Raw genomic sequence first — 19,611 nt, 5'->3', positions numbered from 1 at the left:
TCATTATTTAATAGAGTATTATATATGTATATGAGCAGTAGATGAGAATGTAGTATCAGTAGACAAAACATGAACTAATAAGTTACTGTTCTCTCTTTTCAGCTATGTGACAGCCTCACAAACGATACTCCTGTGTAAGGGTCTGCAGCAAATCCCAGCCAGCAATCAGAGAGAAGCAAATGTAACCACAGGACATGTGACAGAGTTGATGGACACCCTATGTTCATCATTGGACAGAAGGTTCTACAGAATGGAATATAATCACCTGCTATCAGAAACCGCTTCACTTGACCCCAGGTTTAAGAAGTTAGCCTTCAGTGATGCCAGAGCGATTGATGAGGCTCTTCAAAGAATAACCTCAGCAGCAGGGAGGGACAGCCCCAGCAGTCAGCTGGCTCAGGTACCAGGGCAACAGGAAGAAGAGGGATCAGATGGAGGAGAAACACCAGCAGTAGTGCCACAAACGTCTGCTGTTTGGATGCTGTTTGACTAGAGAGCAACTGAGGATGGAGCACGAAGAAATCCCTTAGTAGATGCCATAATAGAGGTCCAATCGTATTTGGAAGAGCCCCTCCTCCAAAGATCTGCAGATCCTCTGAGCAGATGGAAGAACAAGGCCTCGGTCTACCCACGACTTACTAAAGTCATGACAGGGAGCCTCTGCATAGTGGGCACATCCGTTCCCTCTGAGATGGTCTTCTCGAAACGGGACAAATAATTACTGAGAGAGGAAACCGCATCAGCCCCTCAAGTAAGTCAGCTTGCATTTCTGAATGCAAATCTCTCATAAAATAAAAATATGGTCAGCATTGCTGTGTGCTGCTGGTTATAACATGGCAATAAAGAAGAGAGAGAAAAGAGGGACCAGTTTAATGTTTTAAGTGGGATGCTGCAGTTTTGCACATTGTTATTTATTTTTCTTTGATATGGTGCAACATTCTATTATTTTGTTGTTCAGATTGTATTCGTTTTGAATTATAACATTTATATGCACTTTGTTTATGTACATTAAAGTTATCCATAATGTATTTAAAAATGCATTGGTTTGTTATAAAAAAGATTGCTATTTGCGTTTAAAGGTTAAGGTAGAGTATGATTTCATTGAATAATTTAATTCTAATTGTTTTAACACCAATTATAGTCAAACTATCGCAAACTGTTTGACTTGAAAAAATATAAAACATATTTTTTTTAAAGAGACGTTTTGGAGCCAAAAGAGTCGCTTCTTTTTGGTGAGCTGAGTCGAACGAGCCGGCTCACTGAAAAGAGCCGGAATGCCCATCACTACTATTCAAACTGCGCAACACAGTGAGAAAGTTACAGACTGACCAACGTGACGCGAGCGTTGCAAAATACATTTTGAAATCTATGTTATTCAATTATTGCACCCACACTGCTCACGCGCGCCAACGAGCGTCTGTGTTGCCAAGGGCTAAAATATAATTGATATTTCTGACGCAGATCGCGCTGCAAGTCCTGCCTCTCCCATCTGCTCATTGGTTTATAGAAGCAGGTACCCGAGCCATCTCCTCATTGGTTATACCCACGTGGGTGACTGAAAGACGAACCAGGTCAGTGACGGTAATGCACCTAATTTATGAAAGTTGCCAATCGCAATATAAAGTCAAGAGAAGAAAAAGCCTGGAAGGAAGAGAGATGACTAGAAACTATTTGGTTGACCTTATGTGTGGAATTATTGGAGGAGTAGAGGACCTTGTGCATTTCAGGTAAAATAACTCAATGTTTATATCCCAGGACAAATGAGCTAGCAACAGCAAGCTTGCTAAATAGGATAAATTAGCTAGTAAGTGCAAGCTAACTAGCCAAATTGCCATACATGTTTAATGCTTTTTGACCTGTCCCCAAATTAATATAATTGGTTCAGAGTTTGTTTTGATATTTCAACCTGCGTGTCATGATCATGTTTGTTTTGGGGGACAAAATAAATGTGTGCACGATGGCGCATGCATCTTTTGTCCAGGTGGGATAGGGCAGTATGCAGTGCAATGGTGATTGCATCGTTTGTGGATCTATTGGGGCGGTAAGCAAATTGAAGTGGGTCTAGAGTGTCAGGTAAGGTAGAGGTGATATGATCCTTAACTAGACTCTCAAACCACTTAATGATGACAGAAGTGAGTGCTATGGGGCGATAGTCATTTAGTTCAGTTACCTTTGCTTTCTTGGGTACAGGAACAATGGGGGACATCTTGAAGAAAGTGGGGACAGCAGACTGGGATGGGGAGAGATTGAATATGTCCGTAAACACTCCAGCCAGCTGGTCTGCACATTCTATGAGGACGCTGCTAGGGATACCGTCTGGGCCGACATCCTTGCGTGGGTTTACACGCTTAAATGTCTTACTCACGCCGGCCACGGAGAAGGAGAGCCCACAGTCCTTGGGAGTGGGCCGCGTCAATGACCCAACACACCTCCAGGCTGTGTAAGGGCTATTTGACCAAGAAGGAGAGTGATGGAGTGCTTCATCAGATGACCTGGCCCCGAGAATCACCTGACCTCAAACAAATGAGATGGTTTGGGATGAGTTGGATCGCAGAGTGAAGGGAAAGCAGCCAACAAGTGCTCAGTATATGTGGGAAACTCCTTCAAGGTTGTTTGAAAATCATTCCAGGTGAAGCTGGTTGAGAAAATGCCAAGTGTGCAAAGCTGTCATTAAGGCAAACGGTGGCTACTGTGAAGCATCTAAAATATAAAATAGATTTCGATTAGTTTAACACTTTTTTTTGGTTACTACATGATTCTATATGTGTTATTTCATAGTTTTGATGTCTTCACTATTATTCTACAATGTAGAAAATAGTAAAAATAAAGAAAAACCCTGGAATGAGTTGGTGTCCAAACTTTTGACTGGTATTGTATATCAGTGCATTCGGAAAGTATTCAGTAGCTCCTGGGCAGCTACTTGGTGTGCAGGTTTTTGTACCAGCCCTACTCTTAACACCGACACCGATTTCAGCAAATCGAGCTCCCGGTAACCAGCTGATTACTTAAATCAGGTGTGTTGGAGTAGGGTTGGAACAAAATCCTGCACACGTCTTAGTTCAGTTAGGATCACCACTTTTATTTTAAGAATGTGAAATGTCAGAATAATAGTAGAGATAATTATTTATTTCAGCTTTTATTTCTTTCATCACGTTCCCAGAGGGTCAGATGTTTACATATACTAATTGAGTGTTTGGTAGCATTGCCTTTAAATTGTTTAACTTGGATCAAACATTTTGGGTAGCCTTCCACAAGCTTCCCACAATAAGTTGGGAGAATTTTGGCCCATTCCTCATGACAGAGCTGGGTCAGGTTTGTAACTAGGTCAGGTTTGTATGCCTCCTTGCTCGCATATGCTTTTTAAGTTCTGCCCACACATTTTCTATAGGATTGAGGCCAGGGCTTTGTGATGGCCACTCCAAAACCTTGACTTTGTTGTCCTTAAGCCATTTTTTCACAACTTTGGAAGTATGCTTAGTGTCATTGTCCATTTGGAAGACCCATTTGAAACCAAGCTTTAACTTCCTGATTGATGTCTTGAGATGTTGCTTCAATATATCCACATAATTTTCCTACCTCATGATGCCATCTATTTTGTGAAGTGCACCAGTCCCTCCTGCAGCAAAGCAAACCCACAACATGTTGCTGCCACCCCCATGCTTCACGGGATGGTGTTCTTTGGCTTGCAAGTCTCCCCCTTTTTCCTCCAAACATAACCATGGTCATTATGGCCAAAAAGTTATATTTTTGTTTCATCAGACCAGAGGACATTTCTCCAAAAAGTACGATCTTTGTCCCCATGTGCAGTTGCAAACCGTAGTCTGGCTTTTTATATGCCGGTTTTGGAGCAGTGGATTCTTCCTTGCTGAGCGGCCTTTCAGGTTATGTCGATATAGGACTTGTATTACTGTGGATATGCAGTGGGGCAAAAAAGTATTTAGTCAGCCACCAATTGTGCAAGTTCTCCCACTTAAAAAGATGCGAGAGGCCTGTAATTTTCATCATAGGTACACTTCAACTATAATAGACAAAATGATTTTAAAAAATCCCAGAAAATCACATTGTAGGATTTTTTATGAATTTTGGTTGCAAATTATGGTGGAAAATAAGTATTTGTTCACCTACAAACAAGCAAGATTTCTGGCTCTCACAGACCTGTAACTTCTTCTTTAAGAGGCTCCTCTGTCCTCCACTCGTTACCTGTATTAATGGCACCCGTTTGAACTTGTTATCAGTATAAAAGACACCTGTCCACAACCTGAAACAGTCACACTCCAAACTCCACTATGGCCAAGACCAAAGAGCTGTCAAAGGACACCAGAAACAAAATTGTAGACCTGCACCAGGCTGGGAAGACTGAATCTGAAATAGGTAAGCAGCTTGGTTTGAAGAAATCAACTGTGGGAGCAATTATTAGGAAATGGAAGACATACAAGACCACTGATAATCTCCCTCGATCTGGGGCTCCACGCAAAATCTCACCCCGTGGGGTCAAAATGATCACAAGAACGGTGAGCAAAAATCCCAGAACCACACAGGGGGACCTAGTGAATGACCTGCAGAGAGCTGGGACCAAAGTAACAAAGACTAAGATCAGTAACACACTAAAAAATATAACTTTTTGGTATAAACTCAACTCTTTGTTTTTGGAGGACAAAGAATGCTGAGTTGCATCCAAAGAACACCATACCTACTGTGAAGCATGGGGGTGGAAACATCATGCTTTGGGGCTGTTTTTCTGCAAAGGGATCAGGACGACTGATCCGTGTAAAGGAAAGAATGAATGGTGCCATGTATCGTGAGATTTTGAGTGAAAACCCCCCTCCATCAGCAAGGGCATTGAAGATGAAACGTGGCTGGGTCTTTCAGCATGACAATGATCCCAAACACACCGCCCGGGCAACAAAGGAGTGGCTTCGTAAGAAGCATTTCAAGGTCCTGGAGTGGCCTTGCCAGTCTCCAGATCTCAACCCCATAGAACATCTTTGGAGGGAGTTGAAAGTCCGTGTTGGAGGGAGTTGAAATTCATTAAAAATCCTACAATGTGATTTTCTGGATTTTTTTTCTCATTTTGTCTGTCATAGTTGAAGTGTACCTATGATGAAAATTACAGGCCTCTCTCATATTTTTAAGTGGGAGAACTTGCACAATTGGTGGCTGACTAAATACTTTTTTGCCCCACTGTAGATACTTTTGTACCTGTTTCCTCCAGCATCTTCACAAGGTCCTTTGCTGCTGTTCTGGGATTGATTTGCACTTTTCGCACCAAAGTACATTTGAACTCTAGGAGACAGAACGTGTCTCCTTCCTGAGTGGTATGACGGATGCGTGGTCCCATGGTGTTTATACTTGCGTACTATTGTTTATACAGATGAATTTGGTACCTTCAGGCGCTTGGAAATTGCTCCCAAGGAAGAACCAGACTTGTGGAGGTCTACAATTTGTTCTGAGGTATTGGCTGATTTCTTTTGATTTTCCCATGATGTCAAGCAAAGAGGCACTGAGTTTGAAGGTAGGCCTTGAAGTACATCCACAGGTACACCTCCAATTGACTCAAATTATGTCAATTAGCCTATCAGAAGCTTCTAAAGCCATGACATCATTTTCTGGAATTTCCCAAGCTGTTTAAAGGCACAGTCAACTTAGTGTATGTAAACTTCTGACCCACTGGAATTGTGATACAGTGAATTATAAATGAAATAATCTGTCTGTAAACAATTGCTGGAAAAATGACTTGTGTCATGCACAAAGTAGATGTCCTAACCGACTTGCCAAAACTATAGTTTGTTAACAAGAAATTTGTGGAGTGGTCGAAAATGAGTTTTAATGACTCCTACCTAAGTGCATGTAAACTTCCGACTTCAACTGTAGATGGCTATCTAGCCAGCTAGCTTTGTAGCCATGGATTGTGCACCTTCCATTGTTTAGTTAAGTAGCCAGCTAGCTATACACCTAGCTCAACCTAGCTCAACCCTCAACCTTTTACCGAAACAGTGACTTTGAGAAAGATTTATTATTGTTTTAACTGGATTGCCGCTTTAATACTGTGGCATAACTTCTTCAAGGTTAGGAGCGTTTGTCACAAATTAAGTGGTAAACTGTCACCAAATCACCCAAGAATGAGAGTTCTTTCGAACAGGACAGTACCTGTGTGTTTGTTTCTCCGTCCTGGTCCACGCAAGGCCGTAGGCGAGGTCAAGGATAGCAGGGTTCGGTACACGAATCGGGTTCTCGGTAGGTCCAGGTCCAAACGGCAACAGGTAAGTCCAAAACAATCCAGCTCATACACGGTAAATCCAGCCAATCTCTATTGTCTCTTTCTCTATTGTTCATAGATCCTTCCAGCACTCTCGCTCTCTCTTCCTGGGTTTTCTTGACCCTTTATCTGTGTGTCGGCTCCACCTTCTGAGGGTTCCCCTTGCTTCTGGCGGTCGGCCATTTTGTGATCTGTAGTTCTGACAGGGGTGGCCATTTTAGTGATCGGGCAGAGCCCGTTTATTAGTTCTGCTCTCACATATCTGCCATTTATCACTCAACCCCCTTCTTTGCCACACATCTCTCCCCCTAGATCCGACCCCCTAGGTCGGGCTACCGCAGCAAAATATGCGTGCATGCGGGATAACCCATGCAGGTTTCCCATTTCCTTCCCTGCTCTGTGTTTCAAGTCAAAATGAAACGGTTGGAGACTCAAAAACCACCGCATCACCCGAGCGTTCTTCTCTTTAGCCCTATGCATCCAGGTGAGTGGGGCATGGTCACTGATGAGGGTGAAGTGGCGCCCCAGCAGGTAGTATTTCAGGCTTTCCAGAGCCCACTTTACTGCCAGCGCCTCTTTCTCAACGACTGAGTAGTTGGTTTCCCGTGGTTCCAGCTTCCTGCTTAAAAACGGGATGGGGTGTTCCACCCCTTCTACCTCTTGGGATAGCACTGCTCCCAAGCCGACCTCTGAGGCATCCGTCTGAACCACAAACTCTCCCTCAAAGTCTGGTACCACCAGCACTGGATTACAGCAGAGAGCCTCCTGTAATGTCCTAAATGCTTTGGTGGCCCTTTCATCCCATTTGACCATGTTTGGCCCTCTGGCTCTAGTCATGTCGGTAAGTGGGGCGGCCACTGTGGCATAACTTAGGATGAACTTCCGGTAGTAACCGGTCAGCCGTAGGAAGGCTCGAACCTGCTTCTTATTTACTGGTTTTGGCCATTCTCTAATTGCCTTCACCTTCTTACGTTGGGGTTTGATTAACCCTCTTCCCACAGTGTATCCCAGATACTCTGTTTCCTCTAACCCCACATAACACTTGGCAGGGTTTGCCGTGAGCCCTGCCTTTCTAAGGGCGTCTAACACTGCCTGTACGGGGTAAGTGGGATAAGTGGGATTCCCAATCTGGGCTGTAGATCCCCATGTCATCTAAATAAGCTGCGGCGTATGCTTTGTGCGGTTTTAGGACTTTGTCCATGAGCCGTTGAAAGGTGGCTGGGGCCCCGTGTAAGCCGAATGGCATGACGGTGTATTGAAACAAACCGTCAGGGGTTGCAAAGGCTGTCTTTTCTTTGGCCCTGGGGGTCAGAGGAATTTGCCAGTACCCTTTTGTCAGATCAAGGGTCGTAATGTACCGAGCATTACCAATTTTCTCCAGTAGTTCATCTACTCGGGGCATGGGGTAGGCATCAAACTTGGAGATTTCATTTACCTTCCGAAAGTTGTTACAGAACCGCAAAGACCCATCGGGCTTGGAGACCATCACAATTGGGCTAGACCACTCACTATGTGACTCTTCGATCACTCCAGCTGTCAACATTTTCTCCGTCTCAGCTCTAATCGCGGCCTGTCGAGCCTCGGGTACCCGATATGGCCTCATACTCACTTTTCTCCCTGGTAGGGAAACGATATCATGAGCCGTAACCTCAGTTCGGCCAGGTACCTCTGAAAACACATCTCTGTTTTTCTGGATCAGGGTCTTTACTTCCTGTACTTGTGCTGGGGACAGAGTGGGGGAAATATTTACTTCGGCTGTCTCCTGAGTGTGTGTGGGGTATGTGACCATTAGTGTTTCTCTCTCTCTCCATGCTTTTAACAGGTTTATGTGATAAATCTGTTCCTGGGGCCGTCGACCTGGCTGTCGGATCCGATAATTGACTTCTCCTATTCTCTCCAGTACTTCATATGGTCCCTTCCATGTGGCTAGTAGTTTACACTCTACCGTGGGGATCAGCACTAACACCTTATCTCCCGGTTGAAATTCCCTCAGGGTAGCCTGTCGGTTATAAGTGTGCCGCTGGTGCTCCTGTGCTTGTCTCATGTGCTCTCTGACGATGGGCATGACTGTGGCTATCCTGTCTTGCATTGCCGTGACGTGCTCTATGACACTAGTATACGGGGTGGATTGGTGCTCCCAGGTTTCCCGGGCGATGTCTAAGATTCCCCGGGGATGCCTCCCATATACCAGCTCAAAGGGAGAAAACCCCAGCGAGGCTTGAGGAACCTCTCTAATGGCAAACATCAGATACGGCAACATGCAATCCCAGTTTTTCCCATCCTTATCGATTACCTTCCTGAGCATTGACTTCAGGGTTCGGTTGAATCTCTCAACCAGCCCGTCCGTCTGAGGATGGTAAACCGATGTCCTCAACTGTTTCACCTGCCACAGTTTACAAAGGTCCGCCATAAGGCGGGACATAAAGGGGGTCCCCTGGTCGGTAAGGATCTCCTTTGGAACCCCTACCCTGGTGAACAAGAGCACTAATTCCTTTGCGATATTTTTGGAAGCCATCGTCCGAAGGGGAATGGCTTCTGGGTAGCGAGTGGCATAATCTAGAATGACCAGAATGTATTGGTGCCCTCTGGCGGATTTGGGTAGTGGGCCCACTAAATCCATCGCTTTCCTCTCAAATGGCGTTTCGATTATGGGGAGTGGCACTAACGGGCTTCTAACAGCTGGTCGGGGAGCTGTTAACTGGCACTCCGGGCACTCTCCACAATGCCGAGCCACTTCAGCTTGAATTCCTGGCCAGTTAAACCTCCTTACAATCCGGTCTCGGGTTTTATCGATACCAAGGTGTCCACCCAGACTGTGCCCATGAGCTAGATCCAGTACTGTCCTCTGGTACCGAGTGGGAACCAACAACTGTTCCACCACATCAACCCATATTTTCGAGACTCTGTACACCAAACCCTTTTTCATGATGAAGTGGGGAAAACTATTAGGCATCATCCCAACATTTATGGGAGTACCATCTACGACCTGCACATCTGCTCTGGCTTGCTGCAGGGTTGGATCCTGGTTTTGGGCCGTCCCGAAATTAGTCAAGGACCCTGCCAGGTCTGCTGGTTCTAGATCGTCGTCCTCTGGATTCAGATCGACCCCAGCCCCACTAGTACCGGGCTGTTCGTTATCAGCGAGGTTTGCCACTTCATCCTCCTCCTCCCCTACTAGCACCTGTGATGTTGTCCCCTGGGAGACCTCTTTTCTTGGCTTTGGTTGAAGGCCCCATGCTTCTTCCTGCTTGGTCAGGGTTGTTGACTTCTCAAATATGCCATTCTTGTGGCCTAACTTCGCAAAGTTAGGAAAGTTTCTACCCAATATCACATCATATGGCATCTTTGGGACCACGCCGACCTCATAATCCAGCAGACCGTCCTCTGTTTGTATGCTCACTAAGGCCATGGGGTACAGACGGGTATCCCCATGAATGCATGTAACACTGATATCCTGTCTTGTATCCAGTTTATGATTCGGCACTAGGCTTGCAACGACCAGGGTTAGCATACTGCCGGAATCCAGCAGTGCTTCAACCTCTTTCCCTTCAACCTTCACCCTGCACATATGTTTGTTTCTTGATCTCTCAAGTACAGTGGTTACAACAGGACATGCATACCGTATATCATCTTAATTTTCACTGATGTTACATTGCATTGGCTCTTCTTTAATAGGGCAGTAGGCTGCAATATGTCCCGGTTGATTACAATTGTAACAGATAATAGGGGTTCGGGGGGGGAGACCCCCTCGACACTCAGTCCCGGTTTCCGTTTTTTTCCTTAGTGTCTCGGCCTGATTCTGATTCTTTCCTCATGGCCCCACGCTGCTCTCTTCCCCCTCTATATGTTGGGACAGCCTTACCCTGTCCGCTGATTCGCCCAGGCCTGGGGAACGGGAATCTTTCCTCCTGTGCCTGCTCAGCTGTTCCTGCCGTACAATACCGTTCAACCAGGCCCACGAGATGGTAGGCGGAAAGTACCTCGTTCTGGCCAACCCATCGTCTCACTTCTTGGGGTAGACCTCGCTGAAACTGGTTGAGTACGATGGTCTCGACGATCTTGGCGGATGACCGGGTCTCTGGTCGCAACCATTTCCGTGCCAGGTGAATCAAGTCGAACATCTGTGTTCGTGGGGTTTGCCCCGGTCGGTAGGACCACTGGTGGAAGCGGTGTGCCCTCACGGTATCGGTCACTCCCAGTCTAGTCAAGATCTCTCCCTTTAGTTTATCGTAATCCTGTGCATCTTTCAACTCCAGGTCGAAATATGCTTTTTGAGCATCCCCTGCCAGGTATGGTGCCAGAAGCCCTGCCCATTCTTCTTTCGGCCACTTCTCCCTCTCTGCCGTCCTTTCGAAGGTGGTAAGATATGCTTCCACATCATCCTGTGCTGTCATTTTTTTGAAGAAAATGATTGGCCCGCCTCTGGGTATTTGCAGCTGGTAATTGAGCCCCAATTTGGTCCGCTAGCCCCTTTAGGCCTTCTCTTAACTCCCGGGTGTTTCTCTCTTGCTCTTCTCTGAGCAGCTGGTTGGTGCAGTGCTGGACCTGTAACGTGTCCTGATACATTCGCATTGCATCCTGATGAGCTATTTGTTGAGCTCTAGTTGCCTCTTGTTGGGCGGCCACTGCTTGTAACAGGGCCTGTATGGCTCCCTCCATACTCATTTTCCTGAGAAACTGTCCTAACTAAACAAAGCCACAAAAAAAACCTGACTCCCCTTTGGAGTGCTAACTGAATTTTTTTTTAAATTTTTCTTCAACCTAACCAGTGGTATGGTTAGTCCGTGCCTGCATTCTCCACCACGCGTGATATAACTTCTTCAAGGTTAGGAGCGTTTGTCACAAATTAAGTGGTAAACTGTCACCAAATCACCCAAGAATGAGAGTTATTTCGAACAGGACAGTACCTGTGTGTTTGTTTCTCCGTCCTGGTCCACGCAAGGCCGTAGGCGAGGTCAAGGATAGCAGGGTTCGGTACACGAATCGGGTTCTCGGTAGGTCCAGGGCCAAACGCCAACAGGTAAGTCCAAAACAATCCAGCTCATACACGGTAAATCCAGCCAATCTCTATTGTCTCTTTCTCTATTGTTCATAGATCCTTCCAGCACTCTCGCTCTCTCTTCCTGGTTTTTCTTGACCCGTTATCTGTGTGTCGGCTCCACCTTCTGAGGGTTCCCCTTGCTTCTGGGACTTGTAGTTTTGGCGGTCGGCCATTTTGTGATCTGTAGTTCGGACAGGGGTGGCCATTTTAGTGATCGGGCAGAGCCCGTTTATTAGTTCTGCTCTCACATATCTGCCATTTATCACTCGACCCCCTTCTTTGCCACAATACCTAAAAAAAAAAGAAATGCATTGTGCTCCTACATTTCTTTGTGTGCTCCTACATTTCTTTGTGTGCCCCTACATTTTTCAACTTAGGAGCACAAATTCGGAAGGTAGGGTCCTTAAAACTTTTAATGATATACAGTATATAATCAAGTTGCTGGTTATTATTTGTTTGAATGCATATGATTGTAATGAAAGACATCAGGCCAAATTCTGTGTTCTATACCAGTGGTTCCTTTTTTGGTTACTTTACCACCAACTAAATTTTGCTCTGCCCGGAGTACCCCTGAAGTACCCCTTTATATGCATTTTACCAGTAGGCCTAGGGTCTCATGAGTCTTCTCAAGTACTCAAATCAAATCAAATCACATTTTATTTGTCACATACACATGGTTAGCAGATGTTAATGCGAGTGTAGCGAAATGCTTGTGCTTCTAGTTCCGACAATGCAGTAATAACCAACAAGTAATCTAGCTAACAATTCCAAAACTACTACCATATAGACACAAGTGTAAGGGGATAAAGAATATGTACATAAAGATATATGAATGAGTGATGGTACAGAGCGACATAGGCAAGATACAGTAGATGGTATTGAGTGCAGTATATACATATGAGATGAGTATGTAAACAAAGTGGCATAGTTAAAGTGGCTAATGATACATGTATTACATAAAGATGCAGTAGATGATATAGAGTACAGTATATACATATACAGTGCCTTGCGAAAGTATTCGGCCCCCTTGAACTTTGCAACCTTTTGCCACATTTCAGGCTTCAAACATAAAGATATAAAACTGTATTTTTTTGTGAAGAATCAAAAACAAGTGGGACACAATCATGAAGTGGAACGACATTTATTGGATATTTCAAACTTTTTTAACAAATCAAAAACTGAAAAATTGGGCGTGCAAAATTATTCAGCCCCTTTACTTTCAGTGCAGCAAACTCTCTCCAGAAGTTCATTGAGGATCTCTGAATGATCCAATGTTGACCTAAATGACTAATGATGATAAATACAATCCACCTGTGTGTAATCAAGTCTCCGTATAAATGCACCTGCACTGTGATAGTCTTAGAGGTCCGTCAAAAGCGCAGAGAGCATCATGAAGAACAAGGGACACACCAGGCAGGTCCGAGATACTGTTGTGAAGAAGTTTAAAGCCGGATTTGGATACAAAAAGATTTCCCAAGCTTTAAACATCCCAAAGAGCACTGTGCAAGTGATAATATTGAAATGGAAGGAGTATCAGACCACTGCAAATCTACCAAGACCTGGCCGTCCCTCTAAACTTTCAGCTCATACAAGGAGAAGACTGATCAGAGATGCAGCCAAGAGGCCCATGATCACTCTGGATGAACTGCAGCTGAGGTGGGATCTACAGCTGAGGTGGGAGACTCTGTCCATAGGACAACAATCAGTCGTATATTGCACAAATCTGGCCTTTATGGAAGAGTGGCAAGAAGAAAGCCATTTCTTAAAGATATCCATAAAAAGTGTTGTTTAAAGTTTGCCACAAGCCACCTGGGAGACACACCAAACATGTGGAAGAAGGTGCTCTGGTCAGATGAAACCAAAATTGAACTTTTTGGCAACAATGCAAAACGTTATGTTTGGCGTAAAAGCAACACAGCTGAACACACCATCCCCACTGTCAAACATGGTGGTGGCAGCATCATGGTTTGGGCCTGCTTTTCTTCAGCAGGGACAGGGAAGATGGTTAAAATTGATGGGAAGATGGATGGAGCCAAATACCGGACCATTCTGGAAGAAAACCTGATGTAGTCTGCAAAAGACCTGAGACTGGGACGGAGATTTGTCTTCCAACAAGACAATGATCCAAAACATAAAGCAAAATCTACAATGGAATGGTTCAAAAATAAACATATCCAGGTGTTAGAATGGCCAAGTCAAAGTCCAGACCTGAATCCAATCGAGAATCTGTGGAAATAACTGAAAACTGCTGTTCACAATTGCTCTCCATCCAACCTCACTGAGCTCGAGCTGTTTTGCAAGGAGGAATGGGAAAAAATGTCAGTCTCTCGATGTGCAAAACTGATAGAGACATACCCCAAGCGACTTACAGCTGTAATCGCAGCAAAAGGTGGCGCTACAAAGTATTAACTTAAGGGGGCTGAATAATTTTGCATGCCCAATTTTTCAGTTTTTGATTTGTTAAAAAAGTTTGAAATATCCAATAAATGTCGTTCTACTTCATGATTGTGTCCCACTTGTTGTTGATTCTTCACAAAAAAATACAGTTTTATATCTTTATATTTGAAGCCTGAAATGTGGCAAAAGGTCGCAAAGTTCAAGAGGGCCGAATACTTTCGCAAGGCACTGTACATATGAGATGAATAATGTAGGGTATGTAAACATTATATTAGGTAGCATTGTTTAAAGTGGCTAGTGATATATTTTACATCATTTCCCATCAATTCCCATTATTAAAGTGGCTGGAGTTGAGTCAGTGTGTTCGCAGCAGCCACTCAATGTTAGTGGTGGCTTTTTAACAGTCTGATGGCCTTGAGATAGAAGCTGTTTTTCAGTCTCTCGGTCCGAGCTTTGATGCACCTGTACTGACCTCGCCTTCTGGATGATAGCGGGGTGAACAGGCAGTGGCTCGGGTGGTTGTTGTCCTTGATGATCTTTATGGCCTTCCTGTGACATCGGGTGGTGTAGGTGTCCTGGAGGGCAGGTAGTTTGCCCCCGGTGATGCATTGTGCAGACCTCACTACCCTCTGGAGAGCCTTACGGTTGTGGGCGGAGCAGTTGCCGTACCAGGCGGTGATACAGCCCGACAGGATGCTCTCGATTGTGCATCTGTAGAAGTTTGTGAGTGCTTTGGTGACAAGCCAAATTTCTTCAGCCTCCTGAGGTTGAAGAGGCGCTGCTGCGCCTTCTTCACGATGCTGTCTGTGTGGGTGGACCAATTCAGTTTGTCTTTGATGTGTACGCCGAGGAACTTAAAACGTACTACCCTCTCCACTACTGTTCCACCGATGTGGATAGTGGGTGTTCCCTCTGCTGTTTCCTGAAGTCCACAATCATCTCCTTAGTTTTGTTGAGTTAAATGTGAGGTTATTTTCCTGACACCACACTCCGAGGGCCCTCACCTCCTCCCTGTATGCCGTTTCGTCATTGTTGGTAATCAAGTCTACCACTGTTGTGTCGTCCGAGCTTGGAGGGCACTATGGTGTTAAATGCCGAGCTGTAGTCGATGAACAGCATTCTCACATAGGTATTCCTCTTGTCCAGATGGGTTAGGGCAGTGTGCAGTGTGGTTGAGATTGCATCGTCTGTGGACCTATTTGGGCGGTAAGCAAATTGGAGTGGGTCTAGGGTGTCAGGTAGGGTGGAGGTGATATGGTCCTTGACTAGTCTCTCAAAGCACTTCATGATGACGGAAGTGAGTGCTACGGGGCGGTAGTCGTTTAGCTCAGTTACCTTAGCGTTCTTGGGAACAGGAACAATGGTGGCCCTCTTGAAGCATGTGGGAACAACAGACTGGGATAGGGATTGATTGAATATGTCCGTAAACACACCAGCCAGCTGGTCTGCGCATGCTCTGAGGGCGCGGCTGGGGATGCCGTCTGGGCCTGTAGCCTTGCGAGGGTTTAAATGTTTTCCCCACGTCGGCTGCAGTGAAGGAGAGTCCGCATGTTTTAGTTGCGGGCCGTGTCAGTGGCTCTGTATTGTCCTCAAAGCGGGCAAAAAAGTTATTTAGTCTGCCTGGGAGCAAGACATCCTGGTCCGTGACTGGGCTGGTTTTCTTTTTGTAATCCGTGATTGACTGTAGACCCTGCCACATACCTCTTGTGTCTGAGCCGTTGAATTGAGATTCTACTTTGTCTCTATACTGACGCTTAGCTTGTTTGATTGCCTTGTGGAGGGAATAGTTACACTGTTTGTATTCGGTCATGTTTCCGGTCACCTTGCCCTGATTAAAAGCAGTGGTTCGGGCTTTCAGTTTCACGCGAATGCTGCCATCAATCCACGGTTTCTGGTTTGGGAATGTTTTAATCGTTGCTATGGGAACAACCTCTTCAACGCACGTTCTAATGAACTCGCTCACCGAATCAGCGTATTCGTCAATGTTGTTGTCTGACGCAATACGAAACGTATCCCAGTCCACGTGATGGAAGCAGTCTTGGAGTGTGGAATCAGATTGGTCGGACCAGCGTTGAACAGACCTCAGCGCGGGAGCTTCTTGTTTTAGTTTCTGTCTGTAGGCAGGGATCAACAAAATGGAGTCGTGGTCAGCTTTTCCGAAAGGAGGGCGGGGCAGGGCCTTATATGCGTCATACGTTGCGGAAGTTAGAATAGCAGTGATCCAAGGTTTTTCCAGCCTTGGTTGCGCAATCGATATGCTGATAAAATTTAGGGAGTCTTGTTTTCAGATTAGCCTTGTTAAAATCCCCAGCTACAATGAATGCAGCCTCCGGATAAATGGATTCCAGTTTGCAAAGAGTCAAATAAAGTTCGTTCAGAGCCATCGATGTGTCTGCTTGGGGGGGAATATATACGGCTGTGATTATAATCGAAGAGAATTCCCTTGGTAGATAATGCGGTCGACATTTGGTGGTGAGGAATTCTAAATCAGGTGAACAGAAGGACTTGAGTACCTGTATGTTGTTATGATCACACCACGTCACGTTAACCATGAAGCATACGCCCCCGCCCCTCTTCTTACCAGAAAGATGTTTGTTTCTGTCTGCGCGATGCGTGGAGAAACCAGTTGGCTGCACCGACTCCGATAGCGTCTCTCCAGTGAGCCATGTTTCCGTGAAGCAAAGAACGTTACAGTCTCTGATGTCCCTCTGGAATGCTACCCTTGCTCGGATTTCATCAACCTTGTTGTCAAGAGACTGGACATTGGCGAGAAGAATGCTAGGGAGTGGTGCACAATGAGCCCGTCTCCGGAGTCTGACCAGAAGACCGCTTCGTTTCCCTCTTTTACGACGTCTTTGTTTTGAGTCGCAGGCTGGGATCCATTCCGTTGTCCTGGGTGAAAGGCAGAACACAGGATCCGCTTCGCGAAAGTCATATTCTTGGTCGTACTGATGGTGAGTTGACGCTGCTCTTATGTTCAGTAGTTCTTCTCGACTGTATGTAATGAAACCTAAGATGACCTGGGGTACCAATGTAAGAAATAACACGGAAAAAAACAAAAAACTGCATAGTTTCCTAGGAACGTGAAGCGAGGCGGCCATCTCTGTCGGCGCCGGAAGTCCCTGTTGATAGACCTAGTACCCCTGGTTGGGAACCACTGTTCTATACTATCTGCCCTTCTATACCCTTCTACGTCCCTTCCTAGACATTAGAGGGCACGCATTTGTCATGGTAATGATTGCGGTTATGGTTGTGGGCCTGCAGCTATCACGTTGTAGCTTTTTAAGTGCACGTGCAAATACTCTAAGTGCATTGTTGTATATCATGTTCATCTGCTACATCTCCGGTGCTGCTTGTGGCTAAAGTGCGTTTGAAAGATATGTCTCTGTGTATCTCTTGTGCTGGTTGATCCCAGTCTGTAATCTGTTATCTGGCCTCCTGTCCCAGGTGAGAAGAAACTGGACTGGGTCACAAGGTTGTTCAGTGTCCTGCAGGACTCCTACACTGCAGTGGAGGAGGGGAGGTCAAAGAATAGAAACTTTCTCCTGGAGATGCAAACGTAACAGAACGTCAACTCAAGTTTTCAGGCCTAGGATGTCCCAAATGATACTCCCTCATCCCCTCTATAGTGCATACAAAGATATCCCAAAAATGCATACAAAGACAACCCAAACCCAGTCCCCCTCAGTCCCCACCTTTATCTTTGGAATGTTTTAGCATTCAGGTCCAAAAAGTAACTTTCTGAGCACTTCTACAATGGGCAAATATGAATGGAAGGTTTCGTTCAAATCAAAAGGTGTACTGTCAAAGTGATTAAATTCAAATGGATACTGTACCCTAGACTTTTTACATGCACTTGTGAATATGATGCTCTGGAACAGTATAAGACGAGGAGAAGAATGCATTTCAGAGGACAGATTGTCTGTATATGTATGCAAATAAATTTTTCAAGTGTTAAACTTGAGAATGAATGGACCCCTGAAAGATTATTCTCAGAAATGTGAAGTGGAAGATATTGTCATCCCTTTATTAATGTTGCCATTCTTTGTAAATTCTAACCTTTTTATGCATTAGGTTTTTATTATATGTGTGCATATGTTCTTATAAATCTTATACATTTATATTGTACATTTTTATATGCTATTTTCTTTCTGTTTCACCACGTGAATGTAAAATGTTGGACCATTAACATAGTTCATTGTTATTAACCACTAGGTGGCTCAGTTGCATAAGTATGCTTGTGAAGTGCTATACAGCCATGCTATGCAGTATGGTGTAAAGTGAAGTTGCACCTAGATGCTGATCTTGGGTCAGTTTAGCATTTTCCCCAATAATGGTCAAGGATTGGGGGAGGAGAAGCTGATCCTAGATCTGTACCTAGGCAAAGCTGTACCCTGGAGCTGTACAGTATACAGGGTTGGTGTACTTTCTATTGTATATTTCCAGGAAGAACCAAATGGTTAACTACTTCCATGTTGCATATCAACACATTTTGTGTAAAGCACCTGCAAGTACAGTTTGAAATTCCAGTTCTCTCTAATAATTTGAGAATTATCTAAATGCAATTCAAACCAGCTATACAGTCGACACCAATATGGTGCTGGCTTGTATAGTGACTGTGTGGATATAGATAGGAAATACTTTATAAAGTTCTTTACACACAAAATGCATTCATTTCAGATTTAATCAAGTGCAATGTATATTAGATTATACAAATGGAAAATGTGTTGCTTAACATGTGACCAGAGTACATGCTTAATTAACCGTGTGCAAGGTCATTAAAAATGACTTTTATTGTATGAAAAAAAAACTCTTAACATCTAGCCAACATTGATATAAAGACATTTGCTTATCAAAAGCTTCAGTCTACACTCTTAGTTCTGTATAGTGCTTTCAGCATGCCTATTTTATTACTCAAATGTGGGTTGACTCACAGTATTACAGTTGACTTACAGTGGCATATCAATATCTGTGTCACTCCTCGTTGAAGGACACAATGCAGTATCCCAAGTCAGATAATTGTTAGCAAAATATTACAGAAACATGCATTTAATAATGGTAATCAAGGCTCATGTAGTATCTGTTTGCATAGTTTGGCTTAAGTCCAGATCTTCAGCAATACAGAAAGAATGTATTTCCTGTTGTGGCTTCAACCTCTCATGGAAACAAGAAACATCCAAGCCCCTTTGCTCCCCCTCTCCTGACTCAATTTTAAGCAGAGGCGGCTCCAGAGAGGGCCTTGCCGGTTCTGACACACCCTCACTAGACCTAGCACCACCATGAAACAATTGATAAGTACATACATGTACACCATTGATGGCAAGCATCCCTACGCAACGACCAAGTGACAATTATTGACCACTGATTTTAAGACATAACATTCATTTTTGCCACAACCAACTATGAATAGGTTATCCACTTTCCACTTCTGTAAACCTGTGATCTGGATGTTACATTAATTTTGAATTGTTTATATCAATAATGCAGCTTTAGGAATGGGAAAATGTAATTATCTTTTCTGTCCATAAGCTTTTTATTTTATTAATCTGGTTATCAGCTATATATAAACTTTTTTACACTCAGTACAGGGACCTAAGTTAGTGAGACATTTTCATACCGCAAGAGTAATCTAATGTGGAATTATTTCAATGTTTACAATTATTTAGAAAGACCTTCAGATTTTTCATCATGCATGTATAGGGGGGTTTACACAATCTATGGTATGGATTTTAATATGGATTTAGCTCAATTTACCTAATCTACCCATTTGACCTGCTACATTCACAACTCATCATTTACCACCGCTAAGTCTATGTTAATTTGTTGACTAAACATTACTAACCATGAGACATCACGTCAACAAGATCTTTCGCCACCCATTGCATCACACCCTATTGGAAATTAGAATTTTTAAATA

Source organism: Oncorhynchus clarkii, chromosome 12 (genome assembly GCF_045791955.1).
Source record: "Oncorhynchus clarkii lewisi isolate Uvic-CL-2024 chromosome 12, UVic_Ocla_1.0, whole genome shotgun sequence".
Classification (NCBI taxonomy): domain Eukaryota; kingdom Metazoa; phylum Chordata; class Actinopteri; order Salmoniformes; family Salmonidae; genus Oncorhynchus; species Oncorhynchus clarkii.
This window is presented reverse-complemented; position numbering follows the sequence as displayed.